We start from the raw sequence: 21,023 nt of genomic DNA, 5'->3' as shown, positions 1-21,023 counted from the left end.
GTTCAGGTGTGTAATTGCATCTAGCCTGATTTACAGCAGCTGAGGATCTGACCCAAGATTGGTTTTCTCTCTGTAAATACAGACAGAATTTGGGTTGATGCTTTTATGTGTAGCAATTAAAACCACAGTGAAAACTTGGCCTAAGCTCATCACTGAGCTCAAGTTTCGGTTGTTTTGTTGTTTATGGAACATGCAGTCTAGGGTGTTTAGATGTGAGTAGCCAGGTGTTTCCAATATTGAACCTCTTCGTGTGGAAACGTGCACAGATAGCAGAGCTCAGTCTGTCACAAGCCTTGGTGGTGCTCTTCCAGCGTTTGAAGTTCTGACTTGAAAGGACTGACTTCTGAGAAATCAAGACAGAGTCCCAGCCCCTCCCTTTCAGCAGGAACTCTCAGTGACAGAGATTCAGATTAGTAGCTGGACAAGTTCTCAAGTGAGTACCCCGTGCCTCGGTGGGAATTGAGTATGTTTTCAGCTCCAAAGTGCTACTTAGTCTTGGACTTCTCCCTCTGAGGAGGAAAGGTCAGTATTTATCCTCTTAGCACCTAGTGAATAACTATGTGTGATGCTGTTTCTTGCTTCCTTATATACAAAGTACGAGTTTGTACTTTGTTGTTCATCTTTGGAAAGTAAGAGGGTTTTCTTAAAAACACATTGTAACTGAAGTTGAGCTGTCTTAAAATCTTACAAATATCACAGTTTGTAATTCTGCAACTTTTAAAATTAGAAATGAGTTGAAACTTTCATTTCAAGATACTGAAGTCCTCTGCTCTGGGCTTTAAAATCCACGCAGGTTTGCATCCCTAGTAACATATTTCTACATTTGAAAAAAAAAAAAGGATCAGGAGAATTCAGTGATAAATTCTAAAAAGGCACCGCTGGCATTTTTTTCTTTTTCTCCCTGTGCTCTTTGCATGGTGAAGCTGTTTAAGTTTTTCTTACTTTTCTACTATCTCTGCAAACACCGTTTATTCATTCTAAGAAAACATCAGTTGTGTAAACAGAAGTTTAGCACTGCAACTCCTACTAAGATGCAAATTGTGCTGCAGGGAAGATAGTTTGGGCTTTTCTCTCCTCCTCGCTTTTCTTTTTTGACAGTCGGTTAATAAAGACTCAACAATAAGCAGCTGCCTGTGATGTCATTTGGGACTTTGTCCACAGAGCTTGTATTTACAAGTACTGAGCAACTACATAGCAGCAGCAATCCCAACTATCAGCAAACTTCATGTCTGCTGTTACCGAAGGACTTCAGTGCTGTGGAGGGTGTAGAAAGCTAACTCTGTTCTTCTAACCACAGACTTTTAAAGCTTGGTAAATAAACACTGGATAAACTCAAGAGAATTTCTGGACTGCAAAGACTTCTTACGGTTCTGAGTTCTCCAGGGCTGGCATGTTTTAACTGAAATGCTGCAAGTAAGACTTCTGCTGTTTTGGTGTTTTTATCATCTCTGTAAAGCTCATTTTCTCTAGGAGTGTGTCAGTATTGCTATTTGTAGTTTTGCTTTAATTAAAAGAGCGGCAAGTATGTAGTTGTTAGGAGTAATTACAGCTATGCATCTGACTGTGGTTCAAGACAAATGAAAACTTCATTTTGGCTTTTGTTTGTATGAGATTACACTGAAGTGGCTCTCTCTTAATTTAAGTGATGAAACTCTAAGATTCTTAAAGTCTCATGAGTGCTGTCATTAACTGAACAAAACCTGGACTGTCTTAAGATTGTTCTTTTATCATTTAATGATATTTATTTGAATATTCAAGATTAATTTGAATTTTTAATATAAATTTATTGTAGTTTTTAGCACAGTTTTCCTTAAAAATCCTTTTGCTTCTTATGCAGGCATTTTAAAGCAAAATTTTACTAATTTTCACTTTTAGCCCTTGTTCAAGTTCTGGAGGTGTATAAGTTTAAAAGAAGGAATCACACAGTGCTTTGAAATCTGATGCCTTTTGGATAAAATGAATTGTCAATTATGTGAGAAACAGTAATTTTTGTTTAGAGTGTTTATGTTAGAAATCCAACAAATCCTGAAACATGAGGGCAAAAATATTGGCACACTGGTAACTGCTGTGAATATATAGTTTTTGCGCTGCCTGCTGTTTGTGGGACACTACTCTGTTTCTGGCCACCAATTAACTAATTTTCAGGACAACTAGCTGCAATTGTCTTGGAATTATTCCTGTTTTACAGAGGAGTAAAATGATCCATAGATGTGGTTTATTAAAACTTAGTTTACCCACTTCAAAAGCTAGTAACAAATCCCAGGTCTCTTGCTTCTCATTTCATCCTTCACCAGAAGCCCATTCTAAATTACTGCAATTTCAGTTGTAGTGGCTTTTCCAGGGAGTAACCTGATCACAGTACTCGGTATGAGGAACTCTTTTATTACTGTTTACCTCTATTTAATGGTCTGTCCTTGTGAAGACAAAGCACATTTCTAAAGATTGAAATCAGAAAACTATGATTGGCACGTATATGAGGGTAAGTCAGTACAAATCAATCAAGTAGGAATTGGAGGATTCTTCTTGAATTATCAGTACTATTGATTTTGGTTTGCTTTGCTTGCCACTGACTTTGTTTACAAGGCCTCTCAGTACCACATAGCAACAGATTTTTGGGCCTTCCTATTAAGGTTGGAGTGGCTATGACTGCAGATGCCCCTTTCAAGTGACCCTATTTCTACAGCAGATCAGAACCTGCCCATCTCTTCTTTTTAGATGTTATAAGGTGGCATGGCATGTCAAGATACTGTGCAACTTAGGAACTGTTGTTCTGTCTTTGCAACTGAAACATGTTCTTTTGGGGGTGTTGGGGTGGGCTGGGGTGGGCTGCATTAATGCCACGCAAATGGCAAAGGCTTTTGTGGTTTTAAATAGGTGCTTAAAGAAGGGCATATTTTATTCCTTAGGTGTTCATCCTCCTTTTTCAGAAATGGTATAAACAAAATGTTTATATGGTCTTTAAAAGACCTTTTTGTAACTTGGAAATTTTCACAGAATGCAAGAGTGAAGAACGGAGAATTGTGATAGAAGCTTTCCTAGGGATAGAAATGGGTTTAAGGTTGGGTAGTTTGATTCCTATCAAGCTGACTCTCATGAGCCAGACTTTCCTTCCCTCTGTCACCTTGTGGCCAATAATGGTGATCTACTGTGGAGAACTGATAATTTATACTTGCAAAGTATTCAGGTAATATTGGCAAATACCTACAAAATCTTTAAAATTATTAGAACAAAATGAGATTAAAAAAATCCTCAGCTCCCACTTACCTTTCTTCCTTGGTTTATTTTTAAGTGCAAATACTAGTCTGAAAAATGTGAATTTTACTACTTTTTAAAAAAACTTCATGGGCTTTTCTCCCAATGTGCTTGTACATAAATTTTGTAAAAGGCTTCAAACACTTATACACAAGTAGAAATTCTGCCCCAATAAATGTAAAGCAGTAGGGTACAATTCCACTTCAGTCAAGAGCTAATCTTCAGCTAATTACCTTAAAAACAGAAGCAGACTCTCAAAACCTGATGAGCCTGTGGGCATCCAATTTTAATTTTCCTCTTTTGAATTTCCCTTCTTACATTTACATTTTCTTTCTTATATACCAAGGTAGCAAATTAGGATATAGAGTGAACTCACTTTTCAGCAGAGGGATCCCCTGGTTGAATTTTTTTGGATCTGAGAAATCTGCCCAAGGATACAGCATATAATCTGATAACGTTCTCGGGTGGCATTAAAAGGGACAATTGCCAACAGAATGTCAATTCTTTGGGCTTTCTCGCTGTCTGAAAAGAAATGGAATAAGTGCAGACTCCAGCCTATCATCATCTGACAAGTGGGACTGAGGTTGGGATAAAAGACACAGAACAAAGGTGCCAAAGGGAAGCTCAGCTGGCTGAGGAGCTTAAAGCACAGCGCAGCCAGGGCCAAATGCGGCGGGATGCTCTGCAGCTCGTGTGTGGTTCTGCACGTGTTCAGCTCCTGGCAGGATTGCAGTTATGCTGAAGAAAAATCCATGCCAAAGCTGCCAGAACACCTTCAGAAGTTAAAGCATGTAATATGCATTTTTATTACTAAAACAGGATAAATGTACAATGTAAATAGAACATGAACCATTAACACTTGTAATACTCTGTTCTGTACTGTCTACTGATACTGCTCGTGTAGCATGCGGAAACCTGAATTACATTAGGTATTCCCTGATGGTTACATAAATTAGTCATGATGTTTTCAGGATGAAAAGTTAGGTAGCTATTATGTGAAAAACAGTGGGAAATCTTTTATGCTTCCATTGCCTGGCATTCAGGTGAATCAGATAAACGTGGTTTGTACAGCAGCAATGGCTTCTGGAAATGGGTAGTAACATTCATATGGGCTATGAATGATGTAGACCCTGAAAAGCAGGTTGGATTATAAAGCAATGGATAAAAATTATGTTGCTGAAATATGGTCTATTAGTATTGACATACAGCAAGAACAAATGCTACTGTTAAACTGCATGTTTGATAAGCTTTCCACAGGACAATGCTATTTGTTTTCCAGAGCCAAAGCAGCCTTGGATAGTGTGTGCACACAATAGGTCTGGACAGAATCAAATGCATGTCACAAATTATTTTCTTTGACAGTGCTAATTGATTATTATAATTCATCGTTATCTAAATTGTTAAATTCAATAGTTTACCGTATCCTTTTGTGTCTTTGTTGCTCAGACATAATGCAAATAGGAAGAGTTAATTACCACATGCAACAACAGAGGCAAAATTCATTGTCCACTTCACTTTGATTGAAGCTGTGTTGAATCACCACTGTGGATTTTCAGTAATGGTGGAGAAAAGAAGGAAGCAGGAATTCTTGTGCAGTGATGATAGTTAGCACTTGTATTTCAAACAGTATTCTTTTTGCAGCTGGACTAAACATGCTTGTTTCGCCTATACTAAGTATTACCCAATTGTGCAAACTGAAATCATGTGAGAGAAGCAATCCTCTTGGGAAACACTGGTACTCCTTGAGGAATACAACACAATCTGACATAAGTAAAAGGACTAGATTTGCTTCTAAAATGACTAAGTCCTCTAGATATGAGCACTTGGCTTGTTTCTTCAGTGCTCTGTTGACTGCCAGAGCTGCATCTGGTGGGTAAAAGGAAGCAGTGCTCTCATCAAGGGAATTCTAGAGAGATTAAGGGATGACTTAATTTATGCAAATTCCTAAAGCTCTCTGTCTTCTCTATCTTCTAAGATTTGATGTAACTGCTGTAAAATGTAGGATCTTCTCTGCTGCTCTGAAATAATCTGGCAAAATGGTACATAGCGGTAAGATTTTGGGGGGTTATTTTGCCAGTAGAGGGCCGTGTTAAACTGGATAAAATAACTCCCTCTTGAACTCATATCTTCAGTGAGGAACAGCTTAAAGCATATGGTTGTTTTCAAGGGCAAAATGAGTAAATAATTAGATCTTTTAGAAGCTACTGAATGATTAATTATTTAAAATCAGAATCAAATCACTTTTACAGTGCAACACAGTTCTGTGTCAGTCTAATTAGACTAAATTCTGGTCTTTAAAATACATCATATCTACCTGTTTATTCTAAATTGTTCAAGGTTGATAGATAGAGCACTAATAAGTCATTAAGCTGACGTGATATACAGCAGCAGCATGTGCTTTTGCTGTAATGACACAAATGAGAAAAGAATTGTTTTTCAGAGGTACAATCACGTTTGTTTTTCATGCAGCCTCTAAACTAGCAGTCATTATTCAGGCTCTAGTGCTGCAGGAGTTGACCTTTGGCAAAATATTTTGTTATCCTCAATCTTTTATACAGGCCTTTTGTGAACTCTGCTCAGCTCTCATTTTGCTGATTGCATTTAAAGTCATTTATTGCACAGTGTTTGCCCTTCTGGCAGATGTTAAAGGATTCCCTGCCTCCCCCTTAAAGGCTGCTCCTCCGCAGCATCTAATTATAACCTACACAAAAGATTAACAGATGTTATAATTGTCTTTACTCATTGATTAAATAGTTTCTGCATGATTTGCTCTCTCTTCCTCTCATTGCTGATTTGCGAAGTCTTTCTGGGCGAGTCTCATGCATCTGCAATTTGTTAACAGTGGCTGTCTTCAGTTTTTAACTTTTTGGGGTTGTGGTTCAGTTTGGGCAGGTTATAGTTGTTCTTCTAGACAACAAGACAGAAACACGTTAAAATTGGGTGCATGAATACTTGCTTTGATTGTACACGTTCCTGTTCTTCCTCTTCCTTTTAACCATTCTAGCTGAAATGTATGTAAAAGACAGACTCATTTTAAGACATTTAAATTGGAGACTGGAGGGGTAAATGCTGAGAGTTGCCTATCAGTTAGTTTTGTCCCTATATTTCAGTTGCCACTTGCAGAGGAAATTAGTGGCTAAGAAATTCAGTTTAAGAAGAAAATTCCTAGTAGGAGAAAATTTCTAGTAGGACTTTCCTAGTAGGACCATTAGAAAACTTTGGATTCTCTTGGGGTTTTTTTTATGTGCTTAGTCTCTAACTTTTTCACAAAATTAAAGTTACTCTACTCTTGAGCTAATTAATTTCAACTCTGTTGTGTTTCCATGTTTAGCTGAGGGTTCTGTTCTCATGTAGATCTGTAGTCCTTGTCCTGCAGCACAATAGTACCAAATTTAGCAACTGTTGTTTTATGTTCTTATAAATCTTACAGGATCTTGAACTAGACCAGACCAAACAATGTTTCTTTTCAGAGAGGTGAAACATTTTGCACATGTATCTAAACTGCTGGGGATTGACTTACACTGAAGTGCCCTTCCCTGTTGTTTGGATTCTGTATACGGTTTTCCTTACCTCTTCCACTGACACATATGTCAGTAATTGACAAGTCCAGAAAAATTTCCGTGATGGTCTTGGAATGTCTCACAGTTCTACGAAGCTGCATCTGCCATAAGGCATCAGCCTGAAGGGCTCTGCCCTGCTTTGTTCAGAATTGGTACAACAAGAAAGCAAAGCTAATGGAAGATATTTTCTCACACTTTCTCTGACAAAACCTCTGAATGGGTTAAAGAGAAACAGATTAAAGGCTTGAGGCTTGAATTATGGGCTTGGTTATTCAAAAGCCATAATTTTTGTGCTGTTCCCTCTGCCCATCCCCCAAACCCTACTCAAACATAAAACTGTTGTCTTGATTCCTAGTCAGAGAAACCACCTCATGTTGAGATTGGGCATACCTTCTCTTATCAAAATCCTTTTAGCATTTTTTGCCACCAAAAATGCTTGAGCTCTATGTGGATGCCTGAGAATTTTGACTTCATTAATGTAGATTCATGCATATGTGGGACATCCTGTGTGATTGTGCTTTGTTGGTGCTGTGTGGATATATATTCTCTTCACATTGAACACCATACATGGTGCTGGCTGAGAGATTTTGAGATATAACCTACAGGGGTCCAGGTCTTTATTTTTAATGTTGATATTTTACTCAGAATTCATGAGTTTTAGTAGCCTGAATGATAATCTTTGCAGTGCACAGAAACATTTTTCCAGGGATTCAAAACTGCTCTAGAAACAGAGGTACTTTGTTTGTGGGGTTAACAAAGAACACTGTATTCTCCTTGTTTTTAAATGACATCTCAGTGTTGCTGAATACTTTGCATTTATGAGCTGGGGGAGCAGATTATAGATTCATAATAAGAAAATTCCAGGGTGCCAACTGTGCTTGCAAAGTGTATTTTAATCATATAGACACCTGTCCACTACCAACTTGTACTATTTCATAGATTCACTGAGCAGCCCGCTGATAGAAATCACTTTTATTTAATATCAACCTCATCTGAGTTTGAAACACTGATCCAGAGGTGAAAGGCTAAAATCCCAATTATCAGTGATCATATTCATCTAATACTGATATAATGCTGGGGGTAGAAGACCTAGTTGCTCTTTGCAGTTACACATAAGAAACACTTAGAAATTACTAAAAGTTCAGATAAATCATTAAGGATTTTTGATATCCACTGCTACAAAGGAAAGCATTAAATTGAAACCTGGTGTAACATTTTAATAAACAGCTCTCTGTTATGTTACTTTCTATTAGCCCTGATATTTGAGATCAAAGTCTTTATCTATCTTTTGGAGTTGCACAAGTAAATGAAAGAGAGCACCAAATGAACTGAAGAGGCAATGGTAGCACAATCTACAAAGCCTCAGGTTGGCCATTCTCCTTGTTTCTCTGCTTGAGAATCTGTAGACTTGTCTCATATTTAATTATGTGCTTTGCTAAAACTAGTAAATTCCTTCCCTTAAGCTGCAATTCTGTCATGGTGTTATTGACTGGGAATGCATCCCAATGCTCATGGCAAACCAGTTCTGTCATTTATATTTACCAATTTATCTTTAATCAGAGAATTGCTTTTCTTCTCGATTATGAGAAAATTCTGTCAGAAGAAAAAGCTCTAATGAGACATTGATAAGAATTTATCAACTAGATGATAGTTTTGGGCACAGTCCTGAGAAGAGAATGGTTCATGAGGTACACAGCCATGAGCAGCATGGCAATGCAGAGACAAGTATACACCACAACCCCTAGCTGAGGTTTTCCTTGTTCCTGGCAGGGACCTAATCTTACTGACAGGTCCTGTCTCCCTAGTAAAGCCCCGAAGTCTCACTTTTACCCACTGGCTGTTGTCTGTTGTGAAAATATGTTTTGTTTTACCTGTTTCACTTATTTCTCACCTATTTCACTTATTTGTCTCTACCTGAATTCCAGGTTTGGATCCTGTGTGTTACAAAGGAATTCTGAGTTTGGGTGGATAGAGGAAGGATGTGACACCTTCTTGTGGGTTTAGGGCACACCCTTAGGCAAGAAATCCCATGAAGACCCCACCTCGTTTCCTCTTTTCCCCTTCCTGGAGTCCCATTCTTGTCTCTTCAGTAGCTGCAGGTAACATTACTGTGAGCCTACAGGAAAAATCAAGGGTGAACAGCACTAAAGGCTGCAGAAACCTGCTTAAGTCCCCCAACCATTACAGCAAAAAGGGGACCTCTTCTAAATTTTCTTTTTTAAATGCTGCTCTAATGCTTCCTGGTTTTCCCTGCATGAGAGATGGTTTTAAAGATGTGGAAGGAGTAAAGGATGTCTGTCTCATTGCCTACGTAGCTACTTTTGGTGGCAGAATCCTTTCTACCTCTTTGTTGGGTTTAAATCAGTTCTAGTTGAATTTCTCCAATCAGATTAATTTTGACAGAATAACAAATTGATGAATGAAAACAGAATGTCTTCTGTTGCACTGGCAGTTTGAAGAGAGGATTATTCCCCTGTTTGGGTTTATAATGATGGGCACATCTAGTAGATAGAGAAGAGTAATGGCACACTGGAGCACCACTAATAGAAAGTTTCACTTCTTTGACAAAGAGGATTTAATCATTAGATGGCACTTATATGTAGTATACATTATTACCTTCACAGTATAGTGGAGAAACTGAGACAGCAGAAGTTAGTTAATTAACCTAAACCTCCAACGTAAACGATGGGCAAACATTTAGGGCTTACCTGAAGTGAACCAAGTACACTTCCTTTCTTCCTTGTTTATACTCAATACTGTTTTTGCCCACTCCACTCCCGATTAATAAACCTTGTGCATAAAAAAATTACTTTAAAAGGTTATATTTAGTCTCAAAATGCACTTTCAAATTCAAAGTGGATCATTTAGAACATGCAAGTGTACTAATGTTTTCCCATTCCCCACCGATAATACTTTTTATTTCCCAGCTGAATTTTGAACTAAAGAATAATATTGATTAACTTCGGTTATTGCAAGCCTGGAGGAGCATAAACTATAATTGTAAAAGATTTATTTAATCTGCTTGGCATTACTTCCAAGAAATAATCCAGGTAAAACAAATCCATTTTGAGACATTATATGAATTGTATAGAAAAAAGTGGATGAATAATCCTGTGCCAACCCAACTGTTGCTACTGCAAGCAAAAATGTATTTCAGATTTTAGTGAATGATGAACTCATGAATTGTCAGTCATTTTTTTCTTGTTTGTTTGTTTGGGTTTTTTTGTGCCACTTTTGCTAGTTTAACTATTTTTACTTTGCATTCAAAATGGACAGATGCTCGAGAGGAAGACTAGAGAATTTTAATAGTATAGCTCTTTTCTTTCTAATATTTTCTGGATAATGCTGTATCTATAATCCCAATGTGCTGGATTATTATCTGTGATGACAGTCTATATGTTCAGTGCCATTTCGCTTGGTAGAATTGAGCGCAGATGAGCTAAAGACTGAGAGAATGACATAAAACATAGGAGGGCTATGAACATTTTAAGTAGGAAATTCATTAATGTTTTTTTAAGTTACATTTTTATTACATTTCTGGCAGATGGTAAAATTAGAAATCAGTGTGTGACAGCCAGTCTTCACACTGAGAAACTGGAGTAACTACTGCTGGCAGCTGATGGCATGGAGGGGAAGGATGGAGTAACACTTGTTTTTTTTCCTAAAGCAAAGCCTTTAACTCTAATTGTCTCTAATATAATGAACTACAGCATCATATATAGAGAGAGACTGAGAAGAAAGGCATAGAGCACTCTTTTCTTCGCTGTCAGGGTTGTTGGACACCTCATTTCTGGCAGCATGCTCACTTTCAGTGTTTTTTATAGTACTTCATCTTGCCTTATTTTTTCCTATGACAAGTGTTTCTTTGATTCTCTGCATTGGATTTCACTTTAGGTAATTTCTTCAGATACTCAGCATCATTTCCTCCTCTTTATTTCTTTTCAGCCTACTGTCAATAAACCTAATCAATTTTCCTCTGTCTCTGGTGTTAGTATCTGTCCCTCAAACTTGTGAGGATGGACATTCCTTCTCATTTTAGTTTTCTTCTTGTCATTGTTTGAAACTGCTTTGAATGGACTTGTTAATCATTTCCCACCAAGTCAATACTTTAATCATCTTTGCTACTATTTTCTGAATTCCATAGAGTTTGTCTCTGTCCTTCTGGCCCAGGACTAAATTCAGCGACTGAGATGAGAGTGTTCTAGAATTGCAGAGAAAAAAAAGACGTGAAGGGCTCAATATGCCAATACTGTGCAGTGTTCTGTCACATCTAAGAAAATATGGATGAGGACAGGACATCCTTCATTTTTAATGTTTTCATAATAGTTTTCTTGGTCATAAGCTGAAGATTGAGTTTAATCAATCCATTCCTTTTAATTTTACGGTCTTGATATCCCATAGTCCTACATGCTCTGTTGTGTAAGAATAAAGTGAATTTAAATTGGCTGGGATATATCCCTGGAGTTTTTCTTTATGTATTCTCATTGGCGTATAGGGAATACATCCCACAAAAAACCTGAAGGTGGTAGAGCTGAGTCCTACCCTGTCACCTTTCTGGTCACCATGAGCATGAAGTACAGATCCTGCTGAAGTGTGCATGGGAATTGGAGCTGAATGCCTTTGGGTCTGATCCTTAGATGATGTTGGGCCAGCTGAAATGTGAGCAGACTTCTAACTTCTGCAAAGGCTGAGCAGCTGGGGAACCAGCTGAAGGATTTTGGTGGCCACCCTTACAGGAGCTAAATTAGTTCTGGCACCTCCAAATTCATCTCTGGTACCGCATCCCTTACGTGACTTGCCTGTAGCAGTGAAAAGAGGTGACTACAGAGTCCAAGAAAATGTAGCTGTTGATATAGCTTGTCCAGCTGTACAGATTTACATGATTCTGAAGGTATTTGTGCAGCAAAATAAGTAATATAAGAAAAACTTTTCTGGTACGTATACATATGGTGTTCTGTGTGGGAAGCACCTGGAGCTGCTCAGCCTGATGAATCTGCATGTTCTTGCTTTTTTCCTTGCTACAGTCTATTCCTTCAAACCAGGGACTCGGTTTTGGTTTGGTTGGAAGAGACTGGTGCTGTCTGTCCCCTCTTGTTCTTTCCCAGGGTGGACTTTAGTCATGGTGGACCAGAGGAGCTATTTTCACACTATGTAAATAGATGAGTTGAGCCTTTTCTCAGCTACCCTCTTCCCAGGTCATGGAGGCATGACATATATTTCACTGTACCTTATCTTCCCTTATTTTTCATAGGACAGAAAGGGATTACAAGTCTGATTTACCCTCTTTTCTGGGCTGGTATTGAACTAATACCTTCATTATGGGGTTATTGCCTGTAATGTAAAAATAGCCCCGGGCCCACCAGGACTGTCTGTACAGCAAGGTGAAAACGTGAGACAGAGTGTTACAATCCACAAAGCCCCATATTCATTAGGAACAAATTCTGTAGCCTAGACATTGAAATATTCCCTCTGATGCAAATGACTTTTGTTATTTAAGGAGGATGTACAGAGCTGGATGCTGAAGATGTTACTAATAACTTAGGAAACATTTTTTACAGTACTTATTTTCTCTTATGAGTTTTCCTTTGAGCCATGTGAGCATTTTGAAGTGTTACCGAATGCTCTGTGGAGTAAAACCAGATGTCTGAGCACCATCACTACATTAAAATGTTTTAATAATTCCTCATATCCATGAGCTGGAATACAACAGTAAATAAATGATCTTTCATTCCTTTCATCTCTGCTGCCAAGGAGGACCAAAATGAGTTGCAGTCATTTGGGACACTTCATCTCACAAAACTGTTTTCTTTCAACAAAAAGTACTGTTAGTAAATATTTGTAGCAAAATACTTTATTGTGCACAGACTGCAAAATGAGTGAATGAGAAACAAGAGAAGTAACAGAAGTAAAGCTCCCAAGTCTATTCACTATCTGGTGTCTGACAGTGTGTGTTCAGATCACACACTGTGTCAGAGCCATCCTGTGACCAGTGCAGACATGATCCCTTTTAGCAGTGCAGGTGGAAGGGGTGGAGTGTGCACAATGAACCGATGATTTTTAGTGGTCCCTCTGGACTATGATTACAACAGATGGGCAGGCAAAAGAGATGCTGACTGAAATGCATCTGTCTCAAATAAGAAGGGATCTTTAGGCACGTTTCACAAGCTCCTGGTTCTAGTTTCAAAAAGCGAATTGGCAATCCACCATTGCTTGCAACAGCGATCCTGATACAGGTCTTACATATAGGTCTGAATTTCTTAGACTTAACTTGAGTAGTGCCTTGATTATACCAATGAAAGAATAACAAGAAGAAAACACAAATCAAACTGAGCAAAGTGTAGAAAACTTGACTGTGTATTTTAAATTCTTTCCTCCAGTTAGTTGTTTGTCAGACTGACTCAGATGCTGGATTTAATTGCGTATGTTTTTCTGAATATTGGAACATATCAGATGAACTGGATGCCACTGCCTCTGATGAAGATTTGTAATTAAGTGTTTGATTAAATTCTTGTTGGATCTCTGCTACCAGCCAGCCATTTTACTATGAGAAAGAACCAACTCTAATAATGATGTACTAAATTACAGAAGTTGCACCTAGTTGATGCTAGAGGAGTCTTTTACTGGGATATGAATGGGGTGTTTGTTTTTGAACCTCAAAATCTCCACATATCCCTTTAAATCTGTGAATAGGAACAGTGAAATTTCCTCAGGTCCTAGAGTTCAGCTTCTGCAGGTACCTGGAAGTTCCTGTTTCTGATCTAAGCTTGGCTGTGGTTCCCACGGGAGACAAATGTGTGTTGAAACCCCCAGAGGCAGCTGCTGCTGTTGCTCTGTTCAGAGCATGTTGTTTGCAGGTTCACAGCCTAGACAGCAGAACATTGCTGAAAGAGGCTCGGTGGTTAAGGGAATCCACATTTACCACATAATAACCTATATCACATAATTTATAATAATATAGAGTAATAAGTAATATATAATAATGAGTGATTAGAAACTGATCCAAGAAAAGGGAGCTTTGGGTCTAAGGTTTTCTTCAGCCTGAATAGCCACAGTCTTGCTTGGATATCTGTTTCTTGGTTACAGGTCTTACAGTGTTCTGAGGGATTTGATTTCAGTGCAGGAGCTAAGGATACAGAAACACCATTGTCATAATCTGTTTTTTATTGATGATAACACAGTAATATATCCTTTTTTTCATGCTGTCCTGACAACAGATTCATGCATTCTATCTGCTTATCTTTCATCATTTTTGTCTCAATAATTTTATTGAGTGATATGAATGTTTCATATGTCCCATAAAAGCAAACAGGGGAGGGTAATCCTTTGACCTTTCCAGCATTCTTTGGTGTAATTTCCTGGCGATTCTTCTCCTCCCTGAGGCATGGCCCTGAAATCCTATGATAAAAATGGACAGCCAATCCAAATAGAAAACACTGAAAAGGTTAAAGCTTTGATTATGTTAGTCTATAAATGTTCATAGTCTTCTTTTTGCCAGAAAGAAAATGAGGGCTGAAAATGGCAATGGATGAATCATGCTTATTACAGAATACGGAAATTATATTGGTTCAACCCATTCTTGTTAATGCTGAAAGAACGTAATCTTGTGCCCTCTCATTTTATGTCACTGCAACCCACCTTATCCTCTTAAATGAATGCATGCATCCATTTAATTAACCTGGTGAGATACTGAGATATAAATCTTTTAAATGCTTCTCATGCAATTCATCTTGACAGCTGTCGTAGTAATAACATCTTTAATGCCATATTCTTTATTTTCTGATGTATTGAAATTCCTGGTATTATTTTGAGCACACTGGTAGGTTTGCTGGATTTAAGACCTTAATCTTAACTTGTCTAAATCCTAGGAGCAGTGCTATAGAAAGCTTTACTGGTTGTTTAGTTTGCTGAATAAATGGAAGATTATCTTGCATGTAGAAAGCATAAATGTATTTTGAAAACAGTGTCTGAAGCAGGGTGGACTTTATAGCTGAGATGTTTTATGTTAAATGCTGTGTTTCTAGGACATTCTACTAAGGGTCTGTTCTTTGCTGGCAAGTGATCCCCAGTCAAAAATGGCATGAGACTGTCCTACATGCTCTGCTGATTCTGTTTTGAGGGATGGGGTAAGGGCAGGAGAGATCTGCAGTGTTTGGCTCTCAAATTAGTCAACCCACAGTTTCTTTGTAGACTGCCATGTGTCAGTGTCATTGTACTTTTTTAAAAATCATTATGAATCACAGAATTATTAGGGTTGGAAGGGACCTCTGGTGATCATCAAGTCCAACCTCCCTGCCAAGGCAGGGTAAAAGATGAGGAGGTTCCTTGTTCCTGGCTCTGTCCCTTCCTACACTTCCTTGGGGCTACTTTATCATGGCCTGGTGCATGTCAGGCAGATAGTGGTAGGACAAGGGGGAATGGTTTTAAACTAAAAGAAGAGAGATTTAAGTTAGATGTTAGAAAGAAATTATTTACTCAGAGGATGGTGAGGCACAGGAACAGGTTGTCCCGGTAAGTTGTGGATGCCTGGCACAGTGTTGAATGGGGTTGGATGAGGCTTTGAGAAGCTTGGTCTGGTGGATGGCATCCCTGCACATGGTGTGGGGATTGAAACAAGGTGATCCTTAAGGTCCCTTCCAACCCAAGCCATTTTATAATTCCATGATATGAATCTGTGACCACTGGACAGTTTTCAATCAGAACTAGAGGACCACTGGATTAGGGAGTGTTTTGGGTCACAAAATAACTTGCATGGCATGGCTGACTCTATGTGATGTCTGTACAGTTCCAGGAGTTGGACTTGATGATCCTTTTGGGTCCCTTTGCACTCAGCATATTCTGTGAATATCCTTTGGAACAGTTGTAGAGATTGTAAGAAATTTGAGGTGTATAAAATTAATTATCCCACAGGAAAATGAACAATTATTAAGAATATTATTCTATCCAGATATTTCTGACTGACTTGGCATATTTTTTAATATAACTTTCCCAAGCCATTCAGTATCTAGGTATGTAGGCAGAATGGTACAACAGTGCTGTGTTTGCTGTCTTATAATTCCCATAATATTCTATTCATCTAAGCATTTTAGCTTCCTGCATTGGAATTTTTCTAATTTAATTAACTCATTAATGCTGGCACATGGCACATTCTCCTTCCCTCTGCAAAAATGCAGCTTGCTTATCTAAATAGCAACCTAATCCAGTGGGTGTGAGTGCACGACACATACATTAGTGCTAATGAACTGCTGACCAGCCTAAGCAAATACCTGGGAGTATTGGGCATTAGGCAGGCAGGGCCTGCTCATGGCACTGCTGTGAAATACACTGGGGCAAAACAAAAAACATTTAGCTAAGTTTCAGGTTGCAGAAATGCTCATGTGGCTGTAGTTTTTTGTTTCCTGAGGATTGAGTTTTGAAACATCAACTCAGAGGAGAATTTATTAATTATTTTTCCACTTTGTCATTTCAAGTCATGACCAGGCTAAATATCCTGATGGGAAGAGATAAGGATGTGTTAATGAAACCATTTTAATGGCTGCCTTGTAGTGACTAGGCAGGATTTTTTCACCTTTTATGAAGGTGCAGTTTTCTTCTTTCCTGCTCTGATGGTTTGAAAACACTACCATTTGGAAAAAAACCAAACCAAAACAAAGGAAATAATCAAATTTCTTAGTACAAACCTGGCCCATTTTTTGACTGGCCCATGGCTGGCAAGATATAGTGATTTCATGGAGCTGAACCTAACTGTGATCTGTTAAACAAACATCAACTCCTTAATTCTGGAATCCTTTTTTCTTTCAGTTCTGAAAGGCCCTGAAAACTGTACTGTACTGTACTTTTCTGACAAAGACCACAACAAAAGCAAGCATATGCACAGTGGTGTTAGCGCCAGAGCTGGCAAAGGAAATACAGCCAGACAGTGACAGATTCAATTCAATTCAATTAGGTTCTCAGGAAACTGAATCTCTTCACAGATCGGTAATGAGATATAAAATCTTTCACCTTTAGGTCGCCTGTTCATTCTAACTAACATTTGCATTGATGACAATCTTTGCTTTCTCATCGCTGCTTCCTGACCTATGCCAGTGATATTATTTTCCTTCTCATTTCATTACTGAGGGATAATACTAGTTCTGGTTATTTCCTCTCAGTCAAAGCCTGGCTGTCAAACAAGTAGGACTATCAGAGTAGAAAAAAGCATTTAAAGGTGATCACTGTATAATTTTGGCCTCATTCTGTTATGCAACAGTTAGATGTCCACATCACAAATCCTGTCCTCTTGTTAACATCTGGGAAAGACAAGCAGACTGCTGAGAGGGAATACCTTGCTGCCCCACGGGTGTTTTGCCTTCTGCCAGCATTAAGGTGTGTAAAGCAGAAGGTGGGGAGGCTGCATTATATCTATCCTGGATTCAAAAAAAAGGATGCTAGTTTGCAGAGCTGACATTTTTGTGTGTCATAACTGTTAAATTTATGCAAATTTGTAAGAGAAAGAAAAATAAATACAGTCCATTTCCAGTTACCAAAAAGATATATACCATGTGCAGGTTCCCAGTTGGCATATGTTGGCATAGCTCTGTTGAAATGTAACTGCAATTTTAAGCTGCCTGAAAATATCTTGGATGCTAAGGAATATAACATTGTACGTTTTCATCAGCTGAAGCAATATACATCAATCATCCTTTGTTACTACTAGAAATGAAGAGGGTATTATAATCCAAAAAATTTCTTGCATGGATTTTAGAGTGCTTTTCTATGTTAATCACACCATTCCTCCAGGGCATACTTTTAGAGCCATCTCCTAAAGTAATGAACATCCTTGTACTGAGTACTAAAAATACTGCACTTTAGGATATATAATCAAGTTGATGCCTCCGGCTTGCTGGCTTTATGAACAGTGAGGGTAATATCACACTGAAGCAAGATCCCACTTAGGTCTCCCTCTGAGAGTTTTTTCTGTGTCCATACAAAACGTTCTTTCCCAAGATCAGTACAAATCTGAAAAGACAATAAGCAAACATCTGGGACCTGCATTCTCTTGGACTGATCCCTATACACTTCTTGAGGATACAGGCTTAATCGCTGAGTGCCTCTAAATTCAGTGTCTTCCCCCATATGTTCAGCACAGATGAACTCTATAATCCCTTAGAAAAGAGTCCTACAGCAGAAAAATTTCCTCAGCACTTGAAGATGTGCCCCCAAAGATTTGGCAATGCACATATGTGAGTGGAGTATTGGTGAAAACACGATAAATCAGAAGGGAGTTTGCAATAGTTCACAGTTCAGCTGAGTTAAATGGGACTGTCAAGGTCTGAGTTCAGATCACTGGGGTCTCTGCTGTAAACAGACTGACACAAATTGGTCAGGGAAGGCAGAAAAATTTCTACAGTTTGTTCTCTTGGTAACACAAAAATACTATTTCTGATGATTGGGCAAACTGATTCCAAGAGCTTTTTACATTTCAAGACTCTTCCGTCTGGAGAGCTATTCTCCTCTGCTGAACTTCCCAGTGGATGTGATAGCTCCATTTGGAGTTGTTGTTAGTCTTTTGGTTGGTCTCAGAGGAAGAGAGATTTACCTGTGAGGGTAATTTTTTCTCTGTGACAAGCAGTGTGATGCACAAAAATAATCATTCCAAGAGGGAAACTTGTTCTGTTTTTCTTAAGTACTTCACTCTGATGATCAGTTTTCTTTAAAGGCCTCTTGAGTTGGGTACTTTGAGGCACCAACATATGTCGGTACAGGTGATGCATTGTATTATCTTGTCTGATAATTGCCTGTGATTCAAAACTTTAAGTGGGTTTAGCCTTAGGTGTTTAACTCTTCAGGAGAGATCTGTGACAGCCTGCAAATGGAAACGTGCAGAGATATGAGCTCCCATGGTATGGGGGGAGGAAGTGGAGCCTGCAGGTCTGAAGTTGCTTCACCAGTACATGAATAGGTCCACGTGCTGTCCTAGGAATGGCTGCAGTAAATCCACTCCCTGAAGTGCCCAAGGCAGCATATAAACTATAGGAATAATTAATATTAATCCTTTCTCCTTTTACTTCTAAACTAGAATTTGGGGTGGTTCCATCAAATACTTGCAGGCAGAAACTTCAAGCACTTATTCATACTAAATACTTGACTTTCTATGGGGATCACTGGTTCCAACTGTAGTTCTCACTCATTCCTAAGTGGTTCTGTGCTCAACAAAGGCTCCCTTGATGTAAGTCCTGCTCTCCAGGCATGATGCATGCACAGAAGAATGATACAAAGATTACATAAGGTCTTTCTTTTGCTAATTTCTGGCATAATCACAAAAACAGTGTAATAAATTGCTGCCATGTTTGTTTAAATCTATTGTGTTTCTTTTGAGACCTGGTAGCTAATCAAGAAACAATGGGAATTATGTGATAGCACACCATTGAGATTCCTTACTAGCTGAATTAAATAGCATGCGCAGCTTTAGGATCGGAACTACAAAAAAGCTAACAAGGGCTTACAGGTAAACCTGGAACAAACCTATGAGGCAGGAATGATCACAGTGCAACAACTGAAATTTTCCTACCATTGTGGGTACATGTTCTCACTGCATGTGTTCTTTAGATGAAAGGATAGAGAGGCTAATTGTTATCTGTTTGGGAGAAAATGGCCTGAATTTTGGTCTTGCATAAGTATAAATGAGAAGTATAAAAGAAGCATAGGAAACACCAGGGCTGTTCAATAGAAGGCTGAATTCACGACTGGATGAGTTGGTAGCTGGACCATTTACGGTTTCCCCGTGGCAAGTGTTTTAAAAGAGCAGTCCAAGTGTGATGCCCATATTGATCCCAGTTTGCATGACTCTGGGAGCCCTCTGAATTCCAGCTGGCTTCAGAGCCTGAGCCTGGGGCATCCTGCTCTCCTTGCAGGCGGCCTGTGCTTGACCCACATTCAGACTCCTTTGTGCCCTCATGGCAAAACAATTTGGGGTCAAGTCGAGGAAAGAGTTGTGGTGGTTTTATCTGCTTGATATCCCCACAGCAACAGATGGGATTGTTCACAGGTGCAAGAGAAGTCAACTCTATCCATAGGCATGCAAATGTATCTGGAGGGCACATGCATGGCTTCTTTTGGGAATGCCAGCTGCGCTATCCTACAGCCAAACCCAGTGGTACTTGTGCATCACCTGTGTGTGACCCAAGCTAATGTTCCGAATAAGCAAACAGGATCAGAAGCAGACCAATTTTACTCTTGCCTAATTTTGTTGGTTTTTTTCAGTCAGTGTGAGTTAGCCTAGTTAAGAGATACAGAGTGTTGCCCTCTGATACAGTAGATACAGACATTATGAGATGCAGGAGAAAATTGTACTTGGTTCTGTGTGAGCGTGTCTGCCTGCCTTAATTTAGGCTAGATTCTGACTTCTGTTATTATTCTACTCTTTTCTGTAGATCCTGAATAAATTCATTAATTTTGCCCATGTTCCTGAATCACAAACAATAAATATTACCTTAAAATACAAGCTAAAACTTTAGATAGATATATCAAAAAAGAACATTTAGGGAAAGAGAGAGATGGTAGTTTTTACTTGTAAGCAGTGGCTTGGTTTTAGTAGAAACCACTGGCCAGGAATTGCCAAACCCTATGAAACTGGAAGGACTAATTTCCTTCTTGATACCTTTGTGGGCTGAATTCCCTGGCTGCTCTTTACAGGCAGTGGGACTGTCAGATTATCACAGCAGAATCTTTGACCTTAAAAACTTAAGGAAAGTGCTGAGGGCATTTGTCTCTCATTAAGGATAATGGGAGTTGAAAGCTTTTAGAACTCTTCAGGATTAGCTCCAAAATTTGTACATCACAGTAGCAGCACAGATGTGCCAACAAGCAAGGCTTACTGAGAAGTGCAATTAATGTGAAACGAACTGCTTCCTTCCCCCTCCCCAGCCCCAGGTAGTTCATTGGCTCTACAAATCCGGCTTCCAGCCCAGTTCAAAAGAGACTATGAAAACATGGGTGCATTGATAAAGACAGTAGTAGCAGATTTTTTTTTTTTCTTTGAGAAGCAACACAAACACATTGGTAATATTTCTGTTTGGAGAGTTTAGCATTTTTGGCACAGAAAATTTGTTTTTGGAACACAGCCTACTAGAGACACAAAGTCATTAGCTTCTGGGTTATTACAAAGTTAATGAGGAAAGACTGAAATTGTTAAGTAGAATATTGAAATGTGCATTTAATTTTTTTTTTTTTCAG

General features: G+C 38.7%; 1 protein-coding gene across 1 annotated transcript in view; it reads left to right on the top strand.

Annotated features, from left to right (window-relative positions):
- The first annotated feature begins 1,220 nt into the window (after positions 1–1,220).
- NCKAP5 (NCK associated protein 5) overlaps positions 1,221–21,023 on the top strand; it is a 373,153-nt gene continuing 353,350 nt past the window's right edge. Inside the window, exon 1 of the mRNA XM_027637160.1 lies at positions 1,221–1,413. The gene's annotated coding sequence lies outside the window, so the exon portion shown is untranslated. The remainder of the gene's footprint in view (positions 1,414–21,023) is intronic.

The sequence above is a fragment of the Corapipo altera genome, unplaced genomic scaffold, assembly GCF_003945725.1.
Source record: "Corapipo altera isolate COAL_440 unplaced genomic scaffold, ASM394572v1 45, whole genome shotgun sequence".
Taxonomy (NCBI): Eukaryota; Metazoa; Chordata; class Aves; order Passeriformes; family Pipridae; genus Corapipo; species Corapipo altera.
The sequence above is the reverse complement of the archived record's forward strand: the minus strand, read 5'-3'. Positions and strand labels throughout refer to the sequence as shown.